The sequence below is a fragment of the Phocoena sinus genome, chromosome 16 (assembly GCF_008692025.1).
Source record: "Phocoena sinus isolate mPhoSin1 chromosome 16, mPhoSin1.pri, whole genome shotgun sequence".
NCBI lineage: Eukaryota > Metazoa > Chordata > Mammalia > Artiodactyla > Phocoenidae > Phocoena > Phocoena sinus.
This window is the reverse complement of record NC_045778.1, coordinates 9,368,743-9,388,742: the sequence shown is the minus strand read 5'-3', so window position 1 is coordinate 9,388,742 and position 20,000 is coordinate 9,368,743. Positions and strand designations below refer to the sequence as shown.

General features: G+C 34.1%; 1 non-coding gene across 1 annotated transcript; it reads right to left on the bottom strand.

Moving 5' to 3' along the window:
• Positions 1 to 280: 280 nt before the first annotated feature.
• On the bottom strand, positions 281 to 405 carry LOC116742070. Its single transcript, XR_004346344.1, has one exon. It is a non-coding gene; the product is annotated as a U6atac minor spliceosomal RNA (small nuclear RNA).
• Positions 406 to 20,000: the final 19,595 nt, after the last annotated feature.

Genomic DNA, 20,000 nt, shown 5'->3' with positions numbered 1-20,000 from the left:
CTCCCGCTGCGGAGCACAGGCTCAGCGGCCGTGGCTCACGGGCCCAGCCGCTCCGCAGCATGTGGGATCTTCCCGGACCGGGGCACGAACCTGCGTCCCCTGCATCGGCAGGTGGACTCCCAACCACTGTGCCACCAGGAAAGCCCCACTCTTTTCTAGATTCTTTTCCCATATAGGTCATTACAGAGTATTGAGTCGAGTTCCCTGGGCTATACAGTAGGTATATAATATTAATTATATTATCTATTTTATATATAGTACTGTGTATCTGTCAATCCCAATAAAAACAGTGCTTGATGCCACGAAGTAGGTGGCAATGCCTTAACCATATGCATATTGTCAGGCCCAAGGGCCTTTCCATCCTTGTCAAGGGGAGTGCTAACGTCCTTTCCTTTCATACAATACTAAAATCTAATTTTAAAACAAGTTTGTTTGTTTATCTTCTGTTCAGTGTTGCAGAATGATCCCTAGATTTATAGTGAGGACATGTGTTTTATTGCTCTAATTTATTTTGCTTCTGATTTCCTTGGGAATGAGACTTTGGGTTACAAGCCTCAAGTAAATATTGCATAATTATGTTTTATTATATAAAATCATACCATCAATAAACAGTATTCACATTTTAAAAATATGCTTAGAGTCAGAAAAAAATCCAAAAATGATATATTTTAGAGGTTAGGTATACTTGTAATTAAGATATGAATTTAATAATTTAAATATAATACAGATATATTAAGGAGCATAACATAAATTCATATTTTGGAAAGAATGTTTTAACTAGATGTTAAAATTACCTACGTGTTAAAGATGTTATATAAGTAAGTTTGGTTAGAATTTCTTCATATTACTAAAAAACAAAATAAAAAGTACTAAAATATTACAGGAAGAAAATCAAGTCAAATGAATAGTCAAGGTTATAACATGTTTAATATTTTATCTGAAAATGATGGCTATCTAATTCAAATGGTGTGTTTAGCAGGGCCACATCAATTTTCTCTAAACTTCTAATTAAAATTCTTCTGCAGACATGGGAGGAGGTAGACAGAATTTTCAAAATATGGAAAATAAAAATTGGCAAAACACCTACTGGTAAAATCTTGGAAGATTTGACAGTAATTATGAGGCAGACAGATACAGATTGAGAATAATCTTCCAAGATTTGAGCACAAAGTGCACTCTAAGTCTGCTTTTTGAAATGAAGTGTACCTGAAACAGGTAGGAGAATGTTGAGTACCTCCCTCACCATATATTATCAGGCTTAAATACACAGGGTAAGCACTCTCCTGTGTTTCTCACCTATGGAAATAATTTTAAATCCAGGCAAAGAATAAGAGGCCCATTAGATAACTAAGGGAATAGTCAGGTAAACTGGTGGTTTATTATGGGAGTACAGTCTCTTGAGAAAAGGCAGGCATGTGCCTTCAGGAAAAACTTTGATAGCAATGCATGCTAGGAAATTATTATACCTATCCAGAGGACTGGGGTGTCATGCAGTGGGAAATGAGGCTCATTGGACATAAGACTCTCAGAAGTTCCATTAGAGCAAGATCTTGTTTTCTTCACTGACCCAGTGTCTCAAACAGTGCCTCCTACATAGTAATTATTGACTATATGGATACAGAGAATTGACAGGAAATGTGGTCTTTAGCTTCATTCCACTGTAAATCTTAAAGTAAATCTAAAGGATATGGGACAAAACATACAATCATTATCATAATTATTATAAGCACCATAATGTAGTATAATTATATCTAATATTCACAGAGCTCTGTACTTAGTGCCAGACATTCTTCTAACATTATTTTATGTTCTTCATATGACAACCCTGAGGCTTAGGCAATAGCATTACCCTCATTTGAAACAAACTTGCCACCGGTTACTAGAAGTAGCAGACCTAGGGTTTGAACTGAGGCATTGGCTCCATAACCCAAGCTCTTGTTTGCATTAAAAACAAGGTCATCTGGTAGCAGATACTGCTCTTTGAATATTTTTCTCCTCAATTATAGTGTAATAGAACCCCCAGCCTTTCTTTTGGCATACGGTTACCAGAAATAAAGCCAACTTTTGACTGGGTCTGTTAAAGGTGGGTGTAGTCATATGAATATGTTCTATCCGATGTAATGACGTGCAAGTGATATGTACAGTATTAGAAACCTTAAGGGAAGAGATTGCAGAAAATATTCTTCTTTGCTCCTTCCTTCTACCCAGCGGTAGCTCTGTAGTTGCAGCCTCAGCAGCTGCTACCTTTCCTGTTTGAGTTCCTTTCCCCTTAAGCAAGTCTCCCAAGGGAAAGACAAAGTTAGTGTATTGTCTTTCTACCCAAGGCTATTGTTTTGTAAATAAATGATATAGCTTCTTTGGAAAAAAAAAAAAAAAAAAAGGATAAGAAGGGTTTAGGAGCCAGTATGTGTAAGATCAGCTTTTAGGCTTAAAAACTATGTCTAGGCAAAAATACTTAGCTATGGTTTCTTGTATATGGAACCAAGCAAACAAATCAAATGGCTTCTAAAAGGGGCATTGAAAGTAGCAAAAAATTCCAAAAATTTGTGAAAATTCATCCTTTAAAATCAACCTGTGGGGCTCCCAAATCTGCACCATCTGTAACTTTGGACACTCTAAGGGCATCTTTAGATGGGGCCATGGAGGATAATGGACAGGTGACAACTTCTTAAGGACAGAGACTGGGACTACAGATGACAAAGGAGTTTTTCACAGAAAGTAGAATCAGGGGCTGCCAGCTGGAAAAGCTTAAGAACTTACCCTACCACCAGGCTGCTAATTGCTTATTATTTGGAAAATTGTATTGTGATTACCCTTATGACTTTCTACCATTTTATAAATAACTAGGCCATTGGAAGTCATGTCACAGCTTGATGGAAAGAAAGGAACATCCCTAGACATCCTGGGCTTGAAGTTGGGTACAGTATTCGGATGCAACTTTGGAATTGCTTGTTTGGGGGTGAAAGTCAGTATGTTCCATATGCAAGGATGGGTGTTCATGGATGTATTGTGTCAGAGACTGATGATTCTTGCCCAGTTTCAATTTATTTTTATTTACCAATAGGACCTTTGAATATAAATTGGGCACATGATTACCTAGCTGGTATTTTCTAACATACCTTGAACCTAAATGTTGCAATGTGGCCATGTTCTAGTATGTATAACTTCTGAAAGGTTGTAACAAAGGTAATATGTATAACTTCTAAAAAGTCTTAGCAAAAGTCCCAATGTTATCTTTTTGTGTTGGGTTCAGTGCCAGTGTGATAGTTGGAATTAGCACAGCCATCTTGGACTGTGAAGTAGAAAGCTGGTGCGGAGAATCCTAGGTCCCTGATGATATTGAAGCCAGCATACCTGTCTTAGAATGACTTTGTTACGTGAGAGAGATAAACTTCTATCTTTTTTAAGCCTGTATAAACCACTGTTATTTGGAGTTTTAAAAAAAATTTCTATCCAGACTTTATCCTACCAATTCATGTTGAATGATAGTTTAATGAAAGAGACTCATCTTGATAAACGCTGGGAAAATGTGAAGTCAATAATTAGGAAATGTATAAAAAGAAAAATATATGAGTAATTTTGGATGCAAAGAACTAAATTAATTTACTGTTTTTAAATACTGTGTACTAAATGATCAGAGGAACTTCTTTTCTGGGAACACACCTAGAAATACTGGTAGAGGCTGAGCTGATGTGAAAGAAAAGAAATTCTTCAGAAGTGACACACTTTAAATCCATTGGGGCAAAGAGATTCTTGGGGTTATTGTGACACATTTGCTCATTCCTGATGGAACCACTGAAAGTCCACATTCACAGTGGGCTGACTAGATTCAAAAAAAAAAAAAAGAACTCTACAAAGGGCAATAGTGTGATCTATAATTATATTGGCCTTGAATAGAGTGGAAAAATATTTCATTTGAAAACCTCTAAAGAAACGCCTAATCTTACTTGGATTTAGGGCAATTCATATTACCTATGAGGCCAGAAGACGTCCAAATTAAAAAATATATTTTAATTGTCTCCATGTTTAAGTGCTTTTAGAGAATTAGCAAAAGAAAACTAAAATTTCTTTAGGGGATGCATTTTAATTGCAGACCTGAAAATTTTTCTAAATAACGTGGTAAGAAATTTAAACTCACGATCAAAAATCTATAAATATATGAGGGAAAAAATGATCATAAACAAAACTAACAAAATATACTATCACAGATAAGAAAAATTTTTATGTAATGAATATAATGGTGATTTTTTTTGTTGTTAAACTACAAAAAAAAAGAAAATCAAAATTATGCTTAAAAAATAAATATGTATCAATATGACTAGGCATATTTGATTAAAATCAAACAGAACTTTAAGAAATTAAAAATGTAAGAATTGATTTAAAAAAATCAATGGATGGGGTAAGCCAAAGATAAGTAGGAGAGAGTAAACTGGATGACACATCTGAAAAACAAGAAAACCCAAAATAGGAGATAGAGAAAAGGCTGGGAAATGTGAAGGAGAGTAAAACTGGAATAGAGAAGAGAGCAAGAAATATTTTGGTATAAAATGCAAAATATACATATAAAAGATATACAAAAAGCCAAAAGAAGAGGATAGCAAGAATGGAAGACCCGGAATTTTGGAAATGTAGAACAGCCGATACTAGTCCAGTATTGTTGAAAGACACAGGTTCTTAGTTTCAGGAAGCCTGATGAGTCCCAAACAGGAATAACAAACACAGATCTATACCCAGAGATGTAAAAATGAAACTCAGAAGATATTCAAATCAAAGAGAAGATTTTAAAAAGTCGACAGAAAGAAGGGCTAAACTGCCTACAAAGGCAGGGCAATTAGTGTGATAATTTCTTGTTTCTTAGTAATAACAAAGGCAGCCAGAAGACAGTGGGATGATAACTGTGCATTATGAGAGAAAATTGTCCTCCACTTAGAATCTTATACCCAGGCACACTATCTTTCAGAAACAATAAAGACTTTCATGAAAAGTTTATTATTAAAAGATCCTCTCTAAGGGAACTTTTAAAGATTTGCTTAAAAAAGCAGACTTTTTTCCTTTTAGGAGAAATCTTTTAAAGAAGGAAAGTACGGAGTGAAAAATGGTGAGCTAACGAAATGCTATTCTTTGTGTAAATCTAAAACAAAAGTGATAGTTTCTGTTTTTGATGTAACATTTTCTTAAAATTAGTAGAGCCATACTAATAAAGTTTAAAGAAAAAGGTTAACATTCAAGGGTTTAATCACATTTTTTAAATGTATAAAGTTAAAGAGAGGTGTTTTAATATATAACATATTTTTAACCCTACCAAAAAAAAAATTTAGCAAGTATAGGTAAGAATGAGAAAGCCAGGGTATAAAAAGGTGATCTATGGGTACTTAAATCATTTAAAATAGAGATTGTTATGAGAAGGCAAATGTACAATTTTTCCCTGTAGAAGTTTTCTATAATGCAAAACTATATGGGATAATAAATGTAAATAAAACATTTTAAAAGGAAGTAACAGGTGGTATGAAAGCAATAGGGGTTGAGGAAAAACTTGATATTTACCTAATTAGCTGGAATATAAAGCACGTTTTACATTTGACTCTAAATTGTAAAAAACTTCAGATAATAAATACTTCTGAAAATGTAAAATATAATTAATAAAAACACCCTGTAAATACACTCTAGAAACAGGAGAAGTTGAAAGCTAAGAATTATGTCACAGGAAAATTATAAAGCAATAGAAGCAAAATAATAAATAGAACAAAAGAGAATGCAATAAATAAAATCAAATATATCTAATGTATCACTTACAAGGTCTGGCTACCATATAAATAAAGAATTCTTTAATATTGCTGCTCTTTAATTCATTCACCCCATGATGATTTGCTTATTTAAGAATTTTTTCACAAAATTGCTAAGTAAATTAAAAGTGGGAATTATTAAAATATTTATATTTATATATCAATTATAGAATCCGAATGATTAATAAGATTTTTGATATTGGTATTTATATATATAACTGACACATATATTTATATTGATGTCATTCTGTCCTACATATGCAGACATTTGTTCCAAATATTAAAAAACAATTTAAAATATTTCCATAGAGAAATATCAATTGATTCCAACAATAAACATTGAGCAAGTCACCAGATATTAACACAACATTAAATCTAGGAATCAGGTACAAATGACAAAAAGATCTCAACAAAATTATAAAATGCATAAGAACATTAAAACAGGAATTGTTCAGAATCTATAGAGAGAAATATCAAGTTTTGCTGAGCAATATAATAATTTAATAAATGAAAGATTATTTAACTTTCCTAGGATTTGATGAATTTTGATTAAACTAGCAATGTTTTCTTTTTCTTTACAAAATAATATATCTATTTGGACAAATAAATAAAATAGAATAAGAAAATTTTTTAAATTAAAATTGCTTTCCCAGACATCAAGTCCTATTAACAGGAAGAGTAAAATAATTAGGTGCCAAATATATTTCAAGAAGAGAAAGTGTTACACAGATCTTCAAAATGTATAGTTCTAATCTGTAATAAAATAGCATCTCAAATCTATGTGAGATTGCATTATTGCTTTTATGAAATTGGGAAAATATAGACTAAATTTAATAGTCTAATTCCTCTCATATAATTTACTCAAATAAATACTGGATAAACTAAATACTTATTACATATAAACAGAGAAACCATAAGCATATAGAGGGAAATATAAATGTGGTGGGGAAGAACTGTGAAGCATGAATTCAAAGGCAGAAAATATTGAAAGTATATATGGAGATTAAATGCCACTAAGTGAAAACCTTCAAAGTTGGCAGGGTTGTGCCACAAATTCAAACACGTGTTAAAATTAAGAAAAAATTTTAAACATCTGTGTAATAAAAGGAAATGGATGTACTTGTTGACTATCATTGCAGCACTATTTACAATAGCCAGGACATGGAAGCAACCTAAGTGTCCATCGACAGATGAATCGATAAAGAAGATGTGGCACATATATACAATGGAATATTACTCAGCCATAAAAAGAAACAAAATTGAGTTATTTGTAGTGAGGTGGATGGACCTAGAGTCTGTCATACAAAGTGAAGTAAGTCAGAAAGAGAAAAATACCGTATGCTAACACATATGGAATCTAAAAAAAAAAAAAAAAAAGATTCTGATGAACCTAGGGGCAGGACAGGAATAAAGACACAGACATAGAGAATGGACTTGAGGACATGGGGAGGGGGAAGGGTAAGCTGGGATGAAGTGAGAGGGTAGCATTGACATATATACACTACCAAATGTAAAATAGATAGCTAAAGGGAAGCAGCCGCATAGCACAGGGAGATCAGCTCGGTGCTTTGTGTGCACCTAGAGGGGTGGGATAGGGAGGGTGGGAGGGAGACGCAAGAGGGAAAGGATATGGGGATATATGTATACATATAGCTGACTCACTTTGTTACACAGCAGAAACTAACACAACACAACATTGTAAAGCAGTTATACTCCAATAAAGATATTTTTTAAAAAAGCACTTACACATAGTAATAAAGAAAACCACAAATAAAAAATAAGAAAATAAATGATTCATAATTACATGGAGATGTTCCAGTTCAAAAGTAAGCAAAAGATAAATTAAAAATGTAAGTGGGATTTTAGCAGAAATGCAAAAATTTGAAAATTATCTGTATTGATGAGAGAATATATAAAATCCCTTAAACTATATATATGTATGTATATATACATATACAAATATATTTTGCTGTAGGAGTTATAATGGTATATATTTGAGCAATTTGATAATAAAAGTCAAAACACTTGGGCAGCAAACGTTATTTTACGTTTGATTGCCACTCTTCTAATAATGAGTGAATGTAATAATGAGTGATAAAAGATTTTATGAATCTTACCTCTCTTACTAGCTATAACTAGCCACAATTTTATTGTCCATAACATGAGAATAATGATAGTATCTTCCTCTTATGTATTGTATTTACTGATATAGAAAGAAATTACCTTGTTATAAAATCAGAAAATAATACCTAATTGTATGTATAAAGGTTCCCGTTTATGTACATACATTAAATATAAAAAATGGATGGAATACAAACAAAATTTATCCCTGATTGGATAATACGATTTTTTTACTATAATGAACTCATATTAATTGTGTAAGTAAATATAAAATGAAACCAACAATTGACTCTAGGAATATTGAAGCAGAAATTGTACTTTCCCACTCAGTTGAGTATAATCAAATGATAGTACCTTTTACTGATCAACTTCTATAACATGTTCCTTATTGTAATTTCTACTTATTGAGAGATTACTCCAAGTCTATTTTATGGATCTAAGTCAAATCAGATATGATGACATCCTTCTCTTTCTATCTGTATGCTTCTCTACCCTGTGGTATTCTATTGGAATAAATGTTCCTCACAGTTTATTGCTCTTAAGTGTAATGTCAACCCTAGTCTGTCATCTTTCAGAGAGGTTGTGACTTTCTCTATTCATTTAGTCTCCCTTTTCTAGCTTCTTACCATGTTTTCACATTTCCCTGAACTCTTGATTATTCTCTACTCTGATGCTAATAGATTTAGTGGCTGCCTCCTTTTTTCAGCTCATCCATTAACAAACCAAAATATTTAACCAAAACATTAAAGCATTTAGATAACTTTTGCCAGCTGAGTTATCAGGTGATAAAAGTGTTCAGATAGAGGAAAAGAATTTTGGTGATCATGACTTGAGTCTTTTTAGCTGCACCATTTAAAATACCACATCTCCTTGATGAAAAATAATATATTGCATGTTTAGAGAAGTTTTATATGTGTGATACTGTATGTTACAATTCCATCCACGTTATACTCAAAAGAAGAAAAGAAAGGTTATAAATTAAGAATCATGTAAAGTAGCTACAACAGCAGTTTCTTGCCGTTTATTAAATTTGTTTAATAAACAATGTTTTAATAGACACGAAGTTATACAACTGTAGTGAAACAATACAATACAACATAGAACTAAGGTTTTTATTGTACATATATATCCTAACATTTGACTTTCAACTGTATAAGAACATCTGTCATATGCTGTCTAATAAAACTCAGCATACTAATACCAAAATTTTAGTCAAGTTCCCTGTGGTTAGATGGTGATATATTTCGTCAAATATTTTTATGCAGGGTGGCGTGATACGTGAAGATTGTTTTAATAGCAGTGTATAAATAGCAGTTTAAATACAAAATGTTGTTGCTTAAGAATTGGAATGGCAAGATAGAATCTAGGGTTTTTCAACTAGAGAATAAAAATATAATAATAAAATCAGAGTACAGCCACAAAAGGAACTCAATTTTTTAACTATGTAGGGCAAATTCTTTTTAATTTCCCACTAGTAAAATAAAAGAGTTGAAGCATGAACTGTTATCAGGATGCTTGCTGAGACTTTTCTTTTTTAACTTTGATTCACACTGCCACAAAGGGTGGGAAAAAAAGAAGTTGGATTAAGCACCATTCCCAGCTTTCTGCTCCTATTTCTTTATAGATGTCTGCTTACGTTCCTGGGTTTGGATCTCAAGAGATGATGCTAGATTTACTTATAAAAGAAAATGTTACCAACAATTTCACAATTTTGAGCAACACTATCACAGCACATGACCCCTGACACTTTTGTCAGTGTAGCCATTCAGTGTGGGAGGCAATGGCCTTAAAAAAAACGTGCCTAAGTCCCTAATTAACTGTGAACTGTAGGTAGTAAACATTTGACAAAAGGAAACCATCAAATTTAAACTCCTAGACCATTGCTTATTAGGTCTTTATGATTTGTTCATTTAATTTTAGTAAAAATATTTTTGAAAATGCAAGTAATTTTATGAAAAAATATGTTTTGGAATAATTTAATTTGAGGACAAAATTACATCTGTCCATTGAATTTCATGTTGAGTTAATTCAGAAACAATTTATGAATTATCCAGCTGTTTTAAAGTTTTTCTAAATAGTTTATTTACTTACCTTGAAACTCTTAGTTATAAACTAAATTTTGTCTCACTAATACATATTTTGAATGGAATTGAGACTTAACAATTCATGTTTGCTTTTATACCTTCAACTAGAGCCTGTCTGAATTAAATAAATGGTAAAAAGATCTTCAAATTGAGACAATAGTATATACTCTAATAGAAATAATAGTTACCTATATTTAATGTCAACCAAATAATATCTGTGCTTATTATTAGATAACAAAATCTGCACATAATACAAAAAGATCTTCCTATTTTTAATATACTTGCATAATTTCTAGCTAGTTGGTTCTCAAAGCTCTAAAGGAAAATCCATATTTTAGGCTCAATATTGTATATAATATTTTAATTCAGAAAATGTATCTACTTCTTTGTACCACCTACATTCTAGAAGATAACACACATAAACGACTAGTTTAAATTTTTTTAGGTTTATTATATAAGTTTATTATGTGAAGAAAAAATCATTTTTTCTTCTTATTGATATGGTCTGAATTTTCTCTAATTAGTGTAAAATAACAGACCTATATATTTCTTTTAATTTGTAGTTTGCTTTGTTTGATTTTGTATTTTTATTCTCAGTGAATTATGCCTGGTCAGATTGGTTAGACGAATTTTTGTGGTTCTTACTTTAAATGTTGCATATTATCACTCAGTGATTTTATGACTGCAGCAGTGCATCAAGGGCACTATCCCACCCTTTCAAAGACAAACAATCTGACTACATTGGAATAATAAAAACAATAAGGACATCAAGAACAATAATGATATCTAACATTTATTGTGAAGAAATCTCCAAAGTCTTCAATTAGCTAAATAGGCGCTGTATTTTAGTGAGCTGTTTCATTGTAGGTTTACTATGTTCCGGGAACTATGCTAGAAACTTGAACTTTAGTAAATCTTTTAAACCTCATAGCAATGCCATGAGGAGGATACGATCATTATCAACCTTCCATCTTTTCTGCTCTGGTTGCCAAAGGATTACTCCATCCAGCAGCCCTTGATAAGGTCAGGAGAGACCAGTTAGTCACCAAGAAAGAGAAGCTCCAGCCCTCTCTCGCTTCTTGTGTCTTCCTTCCTTTCCTCTGTCTTTCTCATTCTTTTCCCTTCTTCTTTATCTTTCTTGCAGGAAAGTGAGTCTGAGCCATTATGCCCTTCAAAAATACAAAAGTAGCAAAATTAATACTAAAGTTGACTTCACTTCTCTCCAAAGTAGGTTTTCTTCTTATCATTTCATGTCAAGGAATACTTTTGCATTGTGGAACAGAGCCTTCGTTTGCCATATCTTCTCTTAGCATTTTTGTCTTTGTCTTTCATGATGAGCAAATTTTTCTTTTTTTTTTTTTGCGGTACGCGGGCCTCTCACTGCTGTGGCCTCTCCCGTTGCGGAGCACAGGCTCCGGACGCACAGGTTCAGCGGCCATGGCTCACGGGCCCAGCCGCTCCGTGGTATGTGGGATCTTCCCGGACCGGGGCACAAACCCGTGTCCCCTGCATCGGCAGGTGGACTCTCAACCACTGTGCCACCAGGGAAGCCCATGATGAGCAAATTTTGATTCTAGGCCAGATTGTACTGTTAGACGTGGATTATTTTTTCATTTGAATACTGTTTCCACACTACATTCCTTCCCCCACCCCCCGCACAGCATGCAGGAATCTTAATTCCCCAAGGAGGGTTTGGATCTATGCCCCCGGCCCCTGCAGTGGAAGCCCGGAGTCTTAACCACTGGACCACCAGGGAAGTCCCTGATTTGACTTAGATTTATGAGCACCTAATACTTTGTAAGCACAGTGTCGGTTCCTGTTCACTGGAGAGGCCATGGTGCAAAGCCAGTAACATTGTTTCCCCCACAAGCCTTAGAGATTCTGTTGAACTCATCCTATGAACTGAGATAAATTGTGGGAACAAAGGAGCATCTAACAAAACACATTAACCCAGACTAGGAGATTTAGGGGACTCCTTGTTGTTGAGCTGAGATAGAGAAGGAATTGAGAAGAGCTTTCCAGACAGCAGGGAAAAAACATTTTGCATTTTCTATACCTGCAGCCTCTCTTTTAAAGTATATATTTATCTAACCTTTGTGATCTCACAGGTTGCAAGCTAGTTCTTTAAAGCTGGCGTGAATATATGTGAAGCATACCATCAGTTCTGTTCACACTCCCCTCTCAAGCTACAACTCTTAAAATTCTAGCTACTCAACTCTAGGTTAAACTCAAACATGCATGCATGCACATAGACACACAGATAAAATAATGGAGGTACTTCTAAGGAAGAAGTAAAGGGTTAACTGAATTATTAGGTTATGCTGCAAAACAAGTTATTACTTACTGTGTTCTGAATTTTATTGTTTTATATTAAGAAGTATGGCTGTATTAGGAAGAAATGTTGAATTCCTTAATTGAGAATATAAGTCTGCCTCCACAAGAGAAATAGATATGACAGGTTTCTTTATAGCTATCCATTGTTAAATTATAAGATATATTTGTCATTTATCACTTATACTTGATCTTTGTGTCTTTGCTGATTTAAGTAATCATGGATTTCAGCTTTTTCTCTTACATATTCTCTCTCTCATATTCTGTACTTTTAAATCTGAGACATCAAAATCACCCTCAGTTTTCGTCATGACAAAATCATTTTGGGAAAATAGATTCATGAACATATTGTCAAAGAGAGGTTATACTTTCCATTGCTTAATCTCTGTTTTATGCTTTGGAAATGCAAAAATGGAATAGGAAATGGACATTGTCTTCCCCCGACCCAAACCAGTACAACCTCTCAGTGAAACAAAGCCTTGTTAATGTCGACAGATGAGTGGGTAAGCAGACTGCATTTATAAAAGTGCTTCTAGTAATCAGTGGGCAAACCAGTTTTAAACTGGGACTGAAGCCAACACACGTATCTTTTTTTTTTTTTTTTTTTTTGGCTCTTTACATGTTTGACAAGCGAAGTACTGTAATGTCATGAGAGAGATGGTTCTTGTCATATTTCCAAATTGGCTGGGTAGAAAGCACTTCCAGAAGGCTTTAATTCTATCAAGATCCCACTATAAATTCAAGACCCAGACTACCCAACTTGTCTCTCTGCTTTTCTGTTTTGTTGTCATTGGCTTTTGTTTTTATCATGGCCAAAACATCCCTGTCAGAGGTAATTTTGGAAAAAAATATTTTAAAGTAGCCGTACAAAACAGTTTTTATATTACCTTTGGCATCCATAGCAGCAACATTTCATCTTAAAATCTTGCATGCCCTTTAATAGGATTCATATGGGTTCAAGTAAATGAGCTATATGCAGAGATGTAAAAAAAAACAAAATGTGTTATATTTCCTTAAAACAAAAAAAAGTTGAGTTTTGAAGGAAAGAAAAAGTGAATTTTGAAGAGAATTTTGGTGTAAAGAATAAGCCCTTGGACAATATATATGCAGATCTGTGTTCAAATATTTTCTCTGCCACTTATGAGCTGTATGACTTAGAAGCAATTTAAAAATTTTTTTCTTGGGGCTTTAGCCCCTCATGTTTAAACTGAGAATAATATCAACTTCTAAATGTTCTGTGACAGAGACGATTAAATGAGCATACAAAAAATACAGCTGTTGAATGCAGTATGTGTTGAACTGTATTTTTTCTGCTGCTGCTGCTGTTGTTTTCATTATTTTTCATGAAGCCATCCCAAATTTAAGTATGGGTGTTACCTACAAGTTCTAGATAATGACTAACCTGTGATGTCAAACATCTTTCTGTCAAATTGCATTTCCAATTATATGAATGTTAATACATTAGAAGGAATGAAGCACTAAAGAACAGATAATCACAGAACAAAGAACAGATCAAAAACACAATAGATTGCATTTTTTATTGAAGTATAGTTGATTTACAATGTTGTGTTAGTTTTAGGTGTACAGCAAAGTGATTCAGTTTTATATATATATATATTTATATGTATATAAATATATATATATTTATGTATATATAAATGTATAAGTGATTCATATAATACATTCTTTTTTAGATTCTTTTCTATTATAGGTTATTACAAGATACTGAGTATAGTTCCCTGTGCTATACAGTAGGTCCTTGTTGTTTATGTATTTTATATATAGTATTATGCATATGTTAATCCCAAACTCCTAATTTATCCCTCCCTCCCTTTTCCCTTTGGTGACCATAAGTTTCTGTTTGTGGGTTTATTTCTGTTTTGTAAATAAGTTCATTTGAATCAATTTTTTTGGATTCCACATTTAAGTAATATCCTATGATATTTGTCTTTCTCTGTCTGGCTTACTTCACTTAGTGTGATAATATCTAGGTCCATCCATGTTGCTGCAGATGACATTATTTCATTCTTTTTATGGCTGAGTAGTATTCCATTATATATATTATAAGATATATATATGATATATATATATATATCATATATATATCACATCTTCTTTATCCATTCATCTATCAGTGGACATTTAGGTTGCTTCCATGTCTTGCTTATTGTAAATAGTGCTGCAGTGAACACTGGGGTGCATGTATCTTTTCAAATTAGAGTTTTCTCCAGATATATGCCCAGGATTGGGCTTGCTGGATCATATGGTAAATAATGTGGTGAATCATCATGGCCAAATTTTTATTGACTAGAGTCTGCCCTTATCATAAGAAAATATATTACATTCATCCTATGGTCCCTGGACCAAGAAAGGAAATACAACTTGTATTATTTTAACTATCTTTTCCTCAATATAAATTTTACCATTATGGAATAAAAGCATTCTAAAATGGCACTTAAAAGAACTCTGAGTTCATTTTGGAAGTATGTTTGACTAATAGAAGAGTAGGAATTAAACTCTTGGTTAAATTGGAAAAAATGAACTCTCTTCATTTCATGCCTGTATCTGTTAGAGTCTGGTAAAGTGACATAAAATAAATAATTTACTATAGGCTTGAGACCTTACACAATTATGGGAGAAGTAGGGGAAATCAAGCTCTGAGTGGGAATGGCTGGTGGAGCAGAGAACAACCACCAACGAGGAATGACAGAGGGAGCTGCAGAAGTCTCTGAAGGGCTGTGATCTCTGCTTTTGCTGATGGGCAGCCCTGAATTAAATTCATCAAGGCAGGCCATTTCCAGGTAGCGTAAGGGAGGAAATCAGGAACAAACCGAGACCTGCAAAAATAAATTGTAATCTTTGAGGGAAATCGGAACCCACAGGCACAATTTGGAACCCCTGTCTGTCTCTCACTGCATCTAACCTCAACCATATAGGTGACCTGAAGAAGAAGCTGCTGCCTTTCAAGGTTGCACACACACCTGGTCCAAAGCTTGGAAAAGTGTAACGAGGAGATCCAATGGGAAGTAGAGGAATGAGGGCATGGCTGTCCCATGTCACCGAGGTGAGCCAGCCAATCAGCAACAACGTGTGGGATTTTGCCTGTAGTGTAAGGCCTACTGCTTCACTCCTGCCTTCCAAATCTCCTGATAATTTCTCTTGTGGGCAACACTTAACCCAGAACCATATAAGGAAGGGAATCTAGAAAATGTAGCTTCTGTTTAGCAAAATTGACACAGTAAAAAACCACATCAATGCCTTAAAGATAAAGCCAGTAAATTCTGTTGATTTTACTCTAACAAATTGAGCAGCTCAATCAAGAAAAGACACGTTAATCATAAGAGCTGTACTTGAATATATCTGAAACACATTTGAGGTTCCTATTGTTTCTTGCTGGGCATTCTTGTTTCTCCTGCGGTATACTCATGTCAGAAACTTCTTTAAGACTTTCTGATGGCTCAGTTCCATCAAACATAATCTCTTCTACTCAAGGCTCAGAGTGAAACTCAGAGATACTGTGAAGTTAGCAGCACATGGGGCTGGAATCTCTGAGCTCTACTTTTATGTGTGTAACATTAGGTAAGCTAATTGGTTCCAGTTTCCTAATCTATAAAAAGAAATATAGCACCCCTTGAATCTTTAAAATGTTGTTTGGTTTTTTATTGTAATTCATCACAGCTGAGCAGATTTAATCTCTGTGTTTTGGTCCCGATGTTCCTGTTTTCTTCCTCATCCACGTGCTGTAAACTAGTTCTCCATCCTTCCCATCTCTCAAATTTCAGGTCACATCTTTTTATATGTAACCAAACTACAGATTCTTGTGGAAAGAAACATGCTTTTATTATTTTATGTCTGACCTTACATATTACGGAGACAGGCGGAATGTTCTCTTAACAGAGGATTATGCAACGATGAATGAAACTAGCAGAAGCCTCTGTGGGAATCTTTGTCCTGTACTTTAATAGTAAATACACACATAGTTGTGTTCTGCTTTCGTTTGTGCTTGCTTGCAGCTTTGCAAGTATTTAAAACTCTTTTTCCAAGGTGTCAGTGTTTATAAGGATCATTGGGTTCTTCCAATAGCATCATTACGTTCTTGAGCTTTTGAACAGTATCTTCTAATTTTACTTTATTTTTCCATTTTGATTTCCTTTGATCCCATGTTGATACAGAATTAATGGTTGGCACACTCGTCTTTCTTTTTATTTACTTCAAATACTAATTGTATGCAACTAAAGTATTGATTTTCTAGGAGGGTATTCCCATGTTTTTAACAATTACCTGCACTTTCTCCATTTTACAGTGTTCCTTGGTACTTAATATTGTTATCTTATTCCAATTCTTAAAAATAGATAAAGAAAAATGTTTCTCAAGGTTTGCTTAACCTAGTCACTAGTTTAGTTAAGCTCAGCATTTAGGAAGACTATTAAGGATTTGTTTTCAATTATAGAAAGAATCAAATTTTAAAATATTTTATTATTTTAAATAATCCTTAAATTTTCACAGTTAACAATATTATCCCCTTGGTTATACAATCCTTCGAATGCTAATTTCACTGTTTTGTTGGCTTATGTAACATATTCAGCATTTCAGTGTGTTCTCCAGACTAATCTAAGTTAGAAGAGTTAGAAGGTAAAGCTATGAGATAAACTTGATGAAGTCAAGGAAGTCAATTCATATTGATTTTACACCATTCACTTTAAAAATATATATATTTATTTTTGGCTGTGTCGGGTCTTGTTGCTGCACACGGGCTTTCTCTAGCTGCAGCGAGCTGGGGCTACTCTTCATTGCGGTGTGCAGGCTTCTCATTGTGGTGGCTTCTCTTGTTGAGGAGCACAGGCTCTAGGTGCACGGGCTTCAGTAGTTGTGGCACGTGGGCTCAGTAGTTCTGGCTCGCAGGCTCTAGAGTGCAGGCTCAGTAGTTGTGCCACACGGGCTTAGTTGCTCCGCGGCATGTGGGATCTTCCTGGACCAGGGATCGAACCCATGTCCCCTGCACTGGCAGGCAGATTCTTAACCACTGCACCACCAGGGAAGTCCCACGCCATTCACTTTTATACTGCCTGTTTCAGTAGCTACAACTCTTTAAAATTAACATTACAGAAATTACTCTTTGATTTTATTTAGTTTTTTTTAACACAACTCCAAAGAAAAGTGCTGTCTTGTTCTTATCGGTAGTAATCTGGCAATATAAAAAAGGAAATATTTGAAACTAAAGTGCAGTGTAAATCACTCGATGATTCATCTAACATATGATATATACTTAAAATAAATTTTTCCGCTGCTGAATAAAATAGGACAAAGAAAGAAGTTTTGCTTAAAATGGGATTTCAAAAGATACAAAATTATGTGGTTCATACCTTTTTAAAGTAACCAAACCTATAGTTGAGAAAATATATCTCTGAAAATAGACTAAAGAATTTCTCTAGAGCACATATGATCAGGGCTACTAAAATGAAATATAGAATTTCAAACATGAGTGATTTTTTCCCCAGTTTTAATTAAAATGACCTTAACAGTGCCAATATGTCTCTGTCTTTATATTAAGCAGAATTTAGTATGTACATCTCTACAGTAATGACCTCTTATGAATAATACTTAAAACTTCTCATCTGCATCCTATGACTTAAATGGCTTTATCTTTAGGGACACATTCTACTTTATTTGATTCATTTTCTCCCCTTTCTCAACACTTATTCACCAAAAATCAAAAGTTTGGAGTCTCAGTGGTTATAGAAAAAAAATATATTAATGTAACTGAAATAGCAGAATAAATGAGGATATCTCTTAGGATCTTTTTCTCACATTTCTCTGCTCACCTTTCATTTACAAACCACATTTATGTTCATGGCTTGAGCCACGATCTCAGTGTGAGTGATTCTGCTTCCACAAAACCAACCTCAAACCGTTGCCTGTGATTGTTGATTTCTCTACTCCTCTTTGTATCTGAGTGTTCTTGAGCTTTACTACTCTAAGGGAGCAATAAACACTAGTGATCAAATCACAGTGTCTTTTGTTCCCACTACAAAGTCTCACCCAGTTATCTCTGGGAGTCCCACAGATTGTCACATGCAGATTCAGACAAGCTTACTTATGCTCATCAATGTCCCGTAGGATTCCCCATCAGACTACCTCACCACCTCTGTTGCCAGTGCCAGCTTCTCCTTGAGAAGCTCAGCCATGTAGGACCAAGCACTACTGCTCTGCCTCTGCCCTCAGGGTGCCCCACTGGCACTGTGGCTCCAGGGGTACGTGGTAGAGTGGTGGTAAAAATGGGGTTCTAGTCAATCTATGTGCTTCTTATGAACCAAAAATCTATGCTGGTTTTTAGATATTTAGGCATCCATGGATTCAGCTCCTATGTTTGTTTTATTTAATTTTTATTTTATGTTGGAATATAGTTGATTTGCAGTGTTGTGTTACTTTCAGGTGTAGAGCAAAGTGATTCAGATATGTGTGTGTATATATATATATATATATATATATATATATATATATATGTATATATATTCCTTTTCAGATTCTTTTCCCATATAGATTGTTAAAGAATATTGAGTAGAATTCCCTGTGCTATACAGTAGGTCCTTGTTGATTATCTGTTTTATATATAGTAGTGTGTATATGTTAATCCCAAACTCCTAATTTATCCCTCCCACCCCACATTTCCCCTTTGGTAAATGTAAGTTAGTTTTTGAAGTCTGTGAGTCTGTCTCTGTTTTATAAATAAGTTCTTTTGTAACTTTTTTTTTTTTTAAGATTCCACATCCAAGTGGTACTGTACGATATTTGTCTTTCTCTGTCTTACTTTGCTTAGTATGATAATCTCTACGTCCATCCATGTTGCTGCAAATGGCATTATTTCATTCATTTTTATGGCTGAGTAATATTCTGTTGTATATATGTATCACATCTTCTTTATCCATTCTTCTGTTGATGGACATTTAGGTTGCTTCCATGTCTTGGATATTGTAAATAGTGCTGCAGTGAACATTGGAGTGCATGTATCTTTTCAAATTATGGTTTTCTATGTATATATGCCCAGGAGTGGCATTGCTGGATCATATGGTAGTTCTATTTTTAGTTTTTTAAGGAACCTCCATACGGTTCTCCATAATGGTTGTACCAATTTACATTCCCACCAACAGTGTAGGAGGGTTTCCTTTTCTCCACACCCTCTCCAGCATTTATTGTTTGTAGACTTTCTGATGATGGCCATTCTGACTGGTATGAGGTGATACCTCATTGTAGTTTTTATTTGCGTTTCTCTAATAATTAGCGATGTTGAGCTTCTTTTCGTGTGCTTCTTGGCCATCTGTATGTCTTTCTTAGAGAAATGTCTATTTAGACCTCAGCTCCTTTGGTTTTGATATCTTTTCCTTGGCTTCAAAAATCAGCCTATTGAATGAATCAATCAATCTTTAATTAATTAATCTTCTCATGCCTCTCATTCTACACAAATATTAATTTCTTGCATCTAAACAATAATAAAAAGAAACAAATGACTTAGGAAATTCTGAGCTTACAGGTTTCACCAAGTAGCAAAATCTATCTCACATGGGCTCAGATTTTGTATTCTACTACTTGGTAGTATTAATATCCTTGCATTTTCTCTGCCTTAAATTCTGAGTTCATTGACTCCTTTTCAAATCAACTGACATATACCATCAATCATTTTCAA